The sequence below is a fragment of the Aulonocara stuartgranti genome, assembly GCF_965226115.1.
Source record: "Aulonocara stuartgranti genome assembly, chromosome: 6".
Lineage (NCBI taxonomy): Eukaryota > Metazoa > Chordata > Actinopteri > Cichliformes > Cichlidae > Aulonocara > Aulonocara stuartgranti.
The window spans coordinates 29,826,340-29,838,689 of NC_138944.1; the positions used below are offsets into that span (position 1 = coordinate 29,826,340).

Below are 12,350 nucleotides of genomic sequence, written 5' to 3' on the forward strand. Positions count from 1 at the left end.
TTTCTTAAGCATTTTTGCTTTACTGGCATCATAAAGCCTGGAGACCCAAATGTTCATTTACAGTCATTATGTTAATGGCAGTTAGTATTGACTTTTGCTGCTTGCTGGTGAGCACGCCAAACGTTTGCAGAAAATTATAGCAGCCATCAGTGAGAGCAGTGTTTATACTGGCGTAATCTTTATTTGGACCACACAGAGAGCTCTGGTACTCAGACACAACTGACACCTGTATGTGTGAAAGTGACTGGTTGTGTATTTTCAAGTGCATTGTGTACTACTTTGGCAGAAGAGTGTGTGTGGGTTTTATGAAAGGTGCATTACTGGACAGGGAGAGTAGAGAGCTCTCATCGTCTACATTATTCACTGAGTATTGGTGTGTGTGGGTGTGAGGATGGAAAAGCACGGGCATGACAGATTACCTTTTTGGAATATTGGGAACAGTTTTTTGATTCAGGACAAGAGGATAGCTGTGTCAAAACGGTAGTAGTCAGGTGAGTTTGTTCATTTTTTAGGGCATTTGTACGATGAAATTGGACAAACCTGAGGGTATTTAAAAGATTCAGTTTGTTTCAGTGTTATCTGTTTCCCTTAAATATAGCTGATATTAGCTGTACCAGGTAAAAGTTATTGTATGCGACCATGTGCCCCATACACCTTACAGGACTATTGAGCTTATTAAGATTTAAACGAAAGCCCCAAACTTAGCGGCAATATTAATTGCTTCAGGAGTCTCCGTGATGGTGGGTTTTTTTCATAAACTGAAATGACTGGAAGAATGATAACATGACTAAAACAAAAGGATCTTAAGCCTTATGATATTTGTCAGTGCAGGAATGTCGTGTAAAAAGTGCAAAATAAAAAATGAAATATGTGCACAATTTTATTCCTCAGAATGTTGAGTACATAAAACTCAACATATATACTTTAATGTATAAACTAAGGAACAGCTTGAAAATTACCAGACTCATTATCCAAGCACACTAAGCTTTTAGTTTTAATATTCTTTTGATTTTTATTGGATAGTAAGTTGAAATCGACAGGAAATCAGGGAGAAAGAGAAGGGAAGACATGCAGCAAAAGGCAACGGGTCAGACTTGAACCCAAGCCATTGCGTTTTAGCCATGTGGTATGTGGTTGCCTGCTCACACACTGAGCTAAACTGATACCCAATGCAACAACCTTTTTACATGTATTAGGATTCATAAGGCAGAGGCCTGAATCAGTTGGTGACATCACAGTTTCTATTCACACTCACATTCATGCCTATGGGTAATTTAGAATCACCAGTTAACCTAACCCCAACTAACTAGATGTCTTTGGCCTGCGGTGGGAAGCCGAAGTACCTGAAGAGAACCCACGCAGACGTGGGGAGACACACTACACATCGAATCCACCGTCTGGCCAGGGCCTTTCTTGCTGTGATGCAACAATGCTAACCACTGGGCTACTGTGGTGCCCCTGGAAAGCTAACAAAATAAAATAAATATATAGTTGAAATATCATTAGTTTTAGTATTTGGGCATGTTTTTGAGATCCTGTCTACAAGACTGTGAGTCAACTGTTTTCTAAAAGTTCTGTGTTTTTGTTGTAGCTGACTTTCTACACTGAACCTTGCCTCTGGCATATTAACTTTGTACAATATTAATCTCAAATGAGTCAAACTTACACAGAAACTAATAATTTAAAACTAAACATTTTCAGACAATAAATACTTAACTGAAACAAGCAAACCCATTTCTGAAATTAGATGAAACTGAACAGAATGAAAAACAAAAAGTCAAAATGGAAAACTACAGTAACTCTGGTGAGGTGGTGGATAGGGGTGTTTTGCTGAGATGTAGTAAACTAGATATACAACAAAGACCGTCACTTTCTCAGTGCTGTGCTTTTACTTAGAGAGATCTGATTGATTGATTTGATTGCTATTGTCCTTTTTTTCCAGGTGATTTTTTCGGAGAAAAACTGTCTCCAGCATGTCATTCTGTTGTTTCTTAAAGTCACAATTCATATTTTGTAACTTGATTACTGTCACCTGTAGTAGGGATGTGCTGTATCATATTGTCAATTGTAAATTGTAGCGCCGTCATGCATTTATGTTCCCTTTCCCACAAAATGATAAGACACGTCAGCCTCCAGTGACCATTTAGTAAAATGTGAGCACTTCAGCAACATCCAACAAACCACGATGCAAAATATGCAAAACATATGCAAAATAAATAAGAAAACTATTCCTGCAAAACATGAAAGCAGCAAACCTGCCTCACTACTTAAGGCTAAAATACATTGTGGAGTACAACAAGGTGAAGGCATGCGAGGAGACACAACTGGTGATGTGTGAACCTAAAGTAAAAGTCTAAGCATCAATACTAAGCACTTCTTTTGTGCTTATATTTGATTTGTGCTGTGTGGCTAAGAATAATGCTGTCATTACTACGACATTACTATACTGCTGCTGATGGCACCTTGTTTTAATAGATTCATACTTTGAATTAAGTAGTCTGTCATCTATGAAAGCAGATCACTGGAAAAAGATGGAAATTGTGCTTTATTTTGTTTCCATTAAAATACGCTGCTGCCTGTGAGTTCAGTATTTTTTTTAATACATTGTCAGATATATTGTTATCATGAATTTCCTTAAAATATTGTGATATAAATTTCTGGCCACCCCAAACCCATGGACAGATAATAATTTCCAAAATCTGTGGACTTTGAAGAAGAAGAATCATTTTTTGCTTGCACACTCTGACCCAAGCGGACTCTTGTGTTCCCGTGAATATGGAAGAAGTATTGGCAAACGTTTTTTGTGGTTCATTGCGTTTCTACCTTTGCCTCCATTGTCTGTGCATTGTCCCATATTTGTCTATGTGCTAAAGTTCTCAACACATTACAGCTGACACCATTTACACTGTAACGGTCAATGAGCTAAACCTCCGTCCACAGTCAGGCCTAGACACTGGTTGGCAACTACGTGGCAGCCATCGCCTGCCCAGTAAAAATTTGTTTTTTCCTGACTGGTTGGCGAGTGGTTAAACTAAAGCTCCAGTAACACAGGCATAGAGACCTTATCTTGCTAGCCAACATGCTTCAAAGGTTACAACTGTTACTTCAAACGTGAACAGCCTCTTTTTCCAGTTTGCGTTACACTTTTTCAAGTTGCCAGAGGTTTTGTCTGATCTCTAGGCCTTCGTGACTGGGGCCCTACCCAAAGAAACATGACCTGGTGTTTGCGGATGGATGCGCTCCCTTACTGGTAGAAAAATGGACTGTCAAGGTTCGATTTAAAGTTTAAAAGTTTAAAATAATTAATGTAAAAATCACAGTGTCTGGGACGCTGCAGATACTTCACATCACTCATACAGAAGATTTTTTGACTCTCTGGAGAGTGCAAAGTTAGCACGGATGTGTAATGGCCACATTAATAGAAATATGCTTAGTAGAAATAAAATGGATTTATCCCTTAATCTCGTTTTGGGTGCTGGTCAGACTAATTTAGCGGTCTGTAGTAATCACTTTTTGCTCTGGGAACTTGTGAAGAACATTTATCCAGCATTTTTGACGTTTCATATAAAATGATTAATTTTTTAACTGACTAAATAACTGATGGGTTTTCTGTAATGAAAAGAATCAGCAGCTACGGTCCGAGACACACATCATGGCACCAGGAGGGGTTCTTTCAGTTTTGTGTGACTCATTTTCTGTGTCACATCTGTCTATGCAGCCTGTTTTTCAATACATGTTTTGAGCTTCTTTTCCCCCCTCTTTCTCTGGCTCTCCCATTTGCTTATTCTCAATCTTTCATTCTCCTTTTTCCACCTGTCTCTTTCTGCTTCCTTGTAACGGTTACCTTTCCTCTTCCTTCGCCTCTGTCTTCCTCATTGATTCAGTCCCATCATTCTCACCGCTCTTCTCTCACACTAATCCGCAGGAGAAGGTACAGGTCTGCTCTCTGGGATTGAAGGAAAAAGGGTTTAATACCTACCTCTGTGTGTGTGTGTGTGTGTGTGTGTGTGTGTGGGTTGCTGAATGCATGCTTGCGTGCACACCCCTCTTGCTTGTGTGAAATTGGGAGATATTGGTCTGAATATATAAGAGGATTCAATGGCGCTGTGTTGAATTTTCATTTCTCTCTCTGCAGAAAAAGGAGTCGGCGCCGAGACTAAGACAGGGAGAGTTTGTCTTTTTGTTCAGAGTTGTACATCCCCTCTGTACCAAACACACACTCACAAACATACAGCCTGTTGGAGGAGGGCTGTGAATGATGTATGGAGCTCTCCTCTAGGATGAGTCTCATACACCACCCTTTCCCGTTGCTTGTCTTTACTGCCATTCATTGTTCTGCGTTCTTGTTAGCGGGTCGATGAGGGCGCGACTGGAGGCAGCAAAAAAAATAAAAATAAATAAAAGGCACACTCCAGGCCCATTCTCTTAACTCTCCTCTTCCTCTTTTTTATCTTTCCCTCACTCCCTTACATCCATTCCTTCCTCCCTTCATCTTCCGGCCAGTAGAAATTACTTGTCCCCTTGCAAGGGCGCATCATCAATCCCATGATTCATTGCGTGTTGCCAGCGTAATGGCAGCTGCTTTGATTGAATCGAGGGGGCGCGTGCGTTTGTGTCTCTGCTTGGACACAGTTGTGTGTGCGTGAGAGATTACTTCAGAATGAAAGGTTTATTTTTTTTTAACCTTTTAAAAGCGCCCTGTTTGTCTGGCCTCCACCTCTGCCTTTTGCTCCCTCTCTCCCCCCCTGCCTCTCTCTGTCTCCCTGCGTCTCTCTGGTCACAGCGCCCACGCTCTTCGAGGATGGAGTAGTGTTTGCTTGGCCGTCCCTTCGCTTTTCTCTTCCTTCTTTTGTGCAGTTTATCAGTCCATTTAGCACTAAATGCTAATGCTGTAATAAATTGTGTGTTTTTGTGTTAGGGGAATGCTCATAATGGGTACTACAATCAGAGAAATGGAAGAGCTTTTGCTCCCTGTTAATTCACATCTTTCTCCCTATTCAAATCTGCCCCCTTGTTTGTTTCTGCCTGTCTCTTTTTTTTGGTTGTATTCATTTCCTTAAATATTTTTTTCATTCATCCAATTTCAGTAATGTTTTTGAATCGACTGCTTGTTTTTTTCTCCTTTTCTGCCATTATTATTATTCTTCTTAATATTTTTGTCTTTGACAGTCTCAAACCTGCCCAGACATGAAGCGTCGAGTGGGGTTAAGGCGTCAAATTGATGTCAGTGGCTTCAGTGTAAACTGAGTGAAGCCGGACTCGAAGACTTGACTTGTCTTGTTACGTCTTTAACCGTTATTCCCAGCTTTTCGTGCCGTGTCATATGGCGTCAATTACTATGCATGTAGTGTTATTTCCTGGAAGCGAGGCTGGAAGGAAAGTGGTGCTCTTTCTTCACTTTGTTACTCTTGTCTTCATACCCTGTAATTTTGACTGTACACTCATCAGAACGTGAAAGTTTAAGTACTTTATTGTTTTTGGTAGTTGTTGTTTACTGTGCTGGCAGCCAATTCTCACTACATTACAAGCATTTTTATGCATTTTTGCAGTGAAAAGCTCATATTTCCAGGAAAGGTGGTATGTTTCCAGTGTTAGAGCATTCCCCTTTTCCTGTTTACAAGGAAGAAATTAGCAACTGAGTTCCCTCTCCACACTAACATTTACATTTACAGATCTGCAAGAAAGATTTTAAAGTCGTAGCTTCATATAAAAATTTGCTGTTCCACATCAAAATGTACTTTTCACCACAGCCAAAAGAAGGCTGTCTCCATCTGCAAGAATTTATTGCAGATAGATATATTTGGCAGCACGGTGTTGTTGTGTGACCTCACCGCCCTTCCATGCACATATGTAGTCTGCATTGACATCATGTGGCTGCCAACTTTCCTTTTCCTTGTGGATTTTAAGACAAGCGTAGCATGGAATCAAAAGGTCTTTCTCCTGGGAGATGGGTTTTTGTGTAGTCGTGTGGCTATATTGTCATTTTATTTTTACACTTACTTTTCTTTTAACTCTCTCTTTGGTTAGGTTCATACACCAGAGCTACTTTTTTAGGTTTAACACTCTAAAGTTTAACGTAACCCAACCATATCTCCAAACCCTAACCTCTATGTTTTGGAAAAAAGCACAACACGCTTTTTTTGGTGGACTAAATTAGACTGATTCCGTTCTCTTTCCCCTGACAGCTAAGACTTTGTAGAACAATTATTAATAATCAAATGAAAAACATATCCTGAATGTGTGTGGTTGGTTTTGTATCTATCACTGAGGATAGTAAACACATGTTCAAACGCTGTATTCTCCATTATGCTAGATTACCAGTGTGGCAGGTTTGCTTCAAGATTAAGCCCTAAAAAATACATTCCTCAATTTTACAACCTTTATTGCAAAAGAATAATATAGTTTCCACTGCAGACCAACTTTTATATCATAAATTATTACGCCCATTTCCAGTTTCTTCTGCTCTGTAATAGTTTTATAAGAGCATAGCACTGAAAGTTTTGTTATAGTGTGACTGTGTCACTGGAACAATTACTCTGTAAAGTCGCCCTTCACAGCATGAAGCCGATACATTTCATTTTAGAGCAGGCTGAAAAATGAACCTTTTTTAAGTGAACACTATGGCTGTTGAACACATCATGTGGATGTTTAATTTGGAATCACAGCACAGAAAGAAATCTTAAAGGAGAGACGATCACAGCATTTTTCTACAACACAGCCAATGGTGGATTCATGGATTCATGGTACTGTATTTGTGTCTGTTTGCGTAGGTATCTTGGCTGTATAGAGTGGAGAACCACACACAGGCTTCTTGGAGGACTGCTTGTGTGCAGTAGTCTTCCAAAATAGAAAAAAGGAAACTGGGCCTATATGGGAACGGGAGCAATAGTGGAGTTCACCATGTAGGAAGGGAAGTGCAAAAAAAAAAATCATCAAATGTCAGCATGAGAAGCACAAAAGTGGACTCTTGTCATTGTTTTTAACACTTGCATTCATTCAGCTCTTTGTTATAACTTTGGCTTTCTCTGTGACTGGCTGAAGGAGTGAGAGTAAAAGTAGCTGACAGACTGGTTGTTTGCGACACCTCCCTCCAGTCACATCTACAATATGTAGATAACAGTCTGCAAAGCTGTGCATAAGCTCTGTGTAGGACCAATGCACAGGCATGCTGGTCCCTACATTCATTACTACCTATACAGTTGTACTCATGAGATCCCCCCCATACTGAACAGCAGATTTTAAGCACTAATAAATAACCATTATATTGTGACATTTTGTCTAATTCTGTCCCCTAGTGTTATATTCCACATTAGGTTTCTGTAGTGAGGTTGTGAAAAGAAAGTTGTGCACATTCCCAAAGTTTGCCACTGACATTTCTGAGCGAATTACACCCACACACGGATGAAATATTGTAAGGTAGATAAAGTGCACAACATAGTAAAGAGGGAGTAATTTTGCACAAGGCCAGTCAGTCTGTCCTGGTCAGCCAAGAGCAACCAAGAGCAAAGTAAATATCATGTTGGAAAAGAGATGGAGTCGTGAGACGTGAAGGATTCACGGGCACGATATATACGCACCTCTGCCACAAGCGCATTTGTCGTTGTTACTAACCTCCTTGCAGTCCCACAGGTCAGATTCAATATAAAATCAATTTCTTCTTCTCGTAAAAGCTATTATCCCTTTTGTGCCTGTAGTGTACCATTGGCGTATTTAAATTTTAAGAGGCAGTCTTATATTCATGCAGAAGTTGAAACTATTTCGGGTTATTATCTTTTGAGGTAAAATGACTTTTTAATAAACGTGCCATTATTTGCTGCCACAAAGGAAGATGTTTGTGCTTGCTGCAGACTACTAGTTTCTCTCTTTGGGGTCTAGCACCAACGCCGCCTTGGCTATTAGTCAAAAGGTCACCGGTGTCAGGTGGGCAGCTGATTGGACCGATAAGTGTTTAACCTGGAATCATCACCCTCTGTGATGTCATCCCCTTTTCATTGTATTGATTGCTGTGGCGCTAGCGCTGGCGGGCCAATCACTTCCAATAAAACCACATCGCTAAATGTCTGGGTCTGATTGCGTTTTAGTGTTTGTGTGTGTTTGTTTATGTCTAAAAGAAACAGAGATAAGGATTGTAGGACAGGAAGAATTAGATTGTCACAGATAACTCTGTCTCATGCAGCCCTGTTCATATACACACACACATACACATGCAGGAATAGTGAGGCTTTGCCAGACTGTTTAGACCAGTCGATAGGTAATCAGTTGGCGGGTATGTAACAGTAGTAATTCCCTCCTACCCACTACTCGGCCTTCTGTGGGAATTAGAGAGGTGCTGTCAGATATCACAGCAAATTGGAATCTTAACACACACACACATACACACACGAGCTGGCAGAGGAAATTCATTGGTGCAGGGTTGAATGAGTCACATAGGACTTGCTGGAAATTAAATTTTTCTCCAATGAGAGTATGCATGGCATGCAGCAGACACAAACAAACACATAAAAAGCAGTTTGAGATTTCACACATTTGGTTGCACAGAGTAAGAATTTGCTGTTTTTTTTCTGGGATTTATTTCACCAGCGCGGAGCTGCCACCATATTTTGGACTTTTCAGAATAATAGAATAAAAAAAGCCAACACAAACATCCTCCAGTTTCATATAAAATAAATTAAGGTAGCCTTTAAATTAATGAAGAAGGCAGCTGCACTGAGCTAACACAAGACAAGCCAAAGGATAACAAAGGAGGACGCGCAAGCTGTCGTTTAAGGTCTCACGTATTCAGCACATGTTTGTCTGTGTTATCTGACTGCTCGTGCCATCCGTCTGCCTCGACTCTCTTGTTTTGGTTTTTCACCTTTCTTTATCTGCCTCCTCTTCCACTCAGATAGGCTGCTCCAGTGACACTGAGCATGAGTCAAAAACCACAGCATGTCTGCGTGATGAATGGATCAGAGGAGGAGAGAAAGGAGGAAGGAGTGGAGAGGTAGAGGAGGAAAAGGTCACAGTGTTTCCTGAATCAAAACGTTCGGCATTTGACCACTGAGAGCGCTGGTGTTGATCTTTTAAGGGGTGTCTGGTCACTGACCTCAGATGGTTGGCTGGCTGGAGGAACCTGGCGAAGATGTGGCGTTCGTGTGTCTGGAGGAAGTCGCACCAGGTGTTACTTGAGCTAAAACAGTTACAGACACCTAATTTCCTGCTTCCTGCATTTAAAAGGTGGAGGAACCAAAAGTAGAAATCCAGGGAAATCTTGACATCCTGACTTATTCATTCATTGGTGATTAAACTGCCAGTTATTTCAATTAAGTGACATCTTTACTTTGTGCTTTGTTGTTTCTAACACATCTGATGTTTATGGATATCAGTCCAAAACCTCAAAGACAACAAATATGCTGTAATGTAAATATAATCCATTATTTTTAATAAGTGCTCGTCCAACTTAAACGTATCCCAGCTATCCTTGCATGTAACCTCTGACAGGTTACCTGTCTATCTCAGGGCTTTATATTTACTATATAATGTATTACTGTAAGAAAACACAGAAATTTCCTCTCTTGGCAAAGGTAAGAATGCTTGTTGTTGGTGTTTTTATTAAGGTCATGAACAATGGGAGATCTTTGTGTTTATGAGCTTTGTCTGCATCTCGTGAGATTGTTTGTTTTGTTCACCTAGCAGTGCAAAATGTCCCCACATTTCTTTTATAATGACATTAAATTTTAAAATCTCACAATCTAAACCAGCAAATTCTTTGTATTTTTCTTAATACGCATTTTCAATTATTTATCCTGGATTGATAATTATTAGTAATTCATACTTACATTTAGCAATATCAGAGAGGTGATGCACTGACATCAGAGACCTAAAGCTGATCTCTATGAAGCAGACACATCAGTTTCTGTTGATAAAGATACAAAAATCACTTGCACATAATCAAACACACAACTGGTGAATGCAAAGGTAGACACACACAGTCATGCATTCAGACTTAACTGCCCTCTAATTAAAAGTTTATTCCTGTTGGCTCGACTTTTTTATTTAGTGGATGTGGCTGCGTTACTGTGGAAACCTGCTGAGTGGCTGTCCAATTGTGGTCAAGTCTCCTTATTCTACCTGCTCTCAAATTTTCACACTCTCTCTGCTCCTAACCATGCACTTTTTTTCTCTTCTAACTTTTTCCCTGAGAAGTTCTTCATTATTGTGTGTTTTATATTTATACTCTCCCTGCAGGTTTTGCCTTAATTGCTTCTCACCGCCCCACTCTTCTACTTCTGCTGCTTGTTCTTCATCATGCTTGTTTGCCGTTTGCTGCTCTTTTTAAATTCCAGGCTTGAATTCCACATTCCCATCTATCCGCTTGTTAAGCGAGAACGTATCATTCCTGATTCTGGATCCAAGGCTCTACGCTCCACAACTTTTTAATGTGCTAAAGTCTGTCCTTGTGTTGTGTTTGTTGTCGTTTGAGACACTTGCTGCAGTTTTGTCCGTTTTCACTGTTTTCTTTATGCAGCGTGATGGCACTTCTTCACGGCTTCCAATCAGGCTCCCACAGGTTTTGTACCTCATTGACTGACACTCAGTGTGCACTTTATTTGAAACCACTTTAATATTCATTCAATATTTTAGAAGAGATTACTTAAAGCTTCTTTAATTGAGGTTAACCTCTAAGCTAGCCACAGAGTGGCAGATCACCATGTCAGCCAGCCTAACTTCACCAACACTGGTGATGTTTAAAAATATATTGATCTAATAAACAAAATAGACTATAGTTAGAAATTGCATGATGTACAGCGCTTGTCGCTCTTCTCTCACTTTATTCTCCTGCAGCATAGAATGGGAAACAGCACCTGTCCAACAATTAATAACAAATAGAAATGCACCAAATCATCTTTTTCAAATTCTGATGTCATAGCAGTATTTTTGTATCTGTGTCTGCTGATACAGAGTACCAGAAAATTTTTTCTTTTCTTTTATATTGATCACTAACATATCAGCTTATAAGCTAGTATGGTCCCAGTGCAGATCACAAGCACTGATAAATGAGAGGAGCACATCAGGAAAATCAAATATGCAGATCCATCTGCACTGGCCACTGCTTGGGGAATAAGGGAACAGCCTAAAGAATCTCAGTCTGGTAATAAAAGTGCTTCTAACATCTTATCTGTTGCTTTTATGTAAAAGGTTTTATATAAAAGCAACAAGTAAGATGCAATTTTAAAAACAAAATGCGTGTGTGTGTGTAGCATATTGTTGTCAAATGTTAACCTAGCCTAGTGCAAACTCTTTTTATTAGGGTGGCACTGTTTACTTTATTGGAGTTAAATGAATTTGTAGTAACTTTTAGCAGTGTGTCAGTGTGGTTTAGTTTTTGTTGTTGTTGTTCTTTTGCTTATGGGAACGGAAAGAGCGGGTGGACCTGGAAATGAATCACTATGTCAGACCTAACAAGCTGATAGTAAAAGAAAAGACACATGATGGACAGGAGGAAGACGGTGGGGGAATGAAACGGGTGATGCTGAGTAATGATGGAGATAAATACAAAAGAAGAAAACCCTCTGAAGACAGATAATGTTAGATGCAAGAGTGACTAAGAAAGCCAAGGTAAAAGGCAGGAGAAGTGGGCATTGTGGAAGGGTATATGTTAGCTGGAATTAGATAAACTCTTCTTCATAGTTCCTGGGGGGTGGATAAAGGCAACACATGCTGAGACGGATAAAAAAGGGCAAGTGTGTAAATGAGAGCAGTTCTTCATGAAAGTGTGGATGGCATGAATTTGCACATATAAACTGGTTTTGCAGCTGTAGTGAACTGATTTGAAGCAGTCACAGTCCAGGGTATACTAGACCTCTTTAAGTAAAACTGGCAGTGGGTCGAATGAAGGTCTCTTCACTCAATCCAAATTGTGTGTAAAACAAGAAAACGAAATCAGAATTTCTTTAACTTTAATATAAAATGTGATCATTATGTTAGGCCTTTATTTATCTTAGCTTTAGAGAGAGGCTATCATTTAAAACCAGCTGGTGTTAGGACAGAAACATTTTCCCTGTTATTTAGATTTTAGTAAGGCTGCTTTGCATTGCTTTCGCTGCCTGTACTTGTTCTCCTAATAAGCTGAGGATATTGGAGTGCATAGCACTCATTTTATTAGCACAGCCATATATTCATTTTTTCATTCAGTTTTAAAGCTATTATCATGGAGGCACAGCACTACCTGCACCGATGTTTTACATTCCACTGACTCATGCAGTAATTTTTCATTAATTTGGATGGGCACAGCAAACCTGCAGAGGTAGTCGTGACAGCCCAGAGAGGTGGTTTGACTCTGCCTCTGACTACCTCTCAAGTCAGTCTGA

General features: G+C 39.8%; 1 protein-coding gene across 4 annotated transcripts in view; it reads left to right on the forward strand.

Annotated features, from left to right (window-relative positions):
• Positions 1–12,350, forward strand: part of LOC309709152 (protein sidekick-1-like) — a 302,493-nt gene that overhangs the window by 72,765 nt on the left and 217,378 nt on the right. The gene's annotated exons all lie outside the window — the stretch shown is intronic.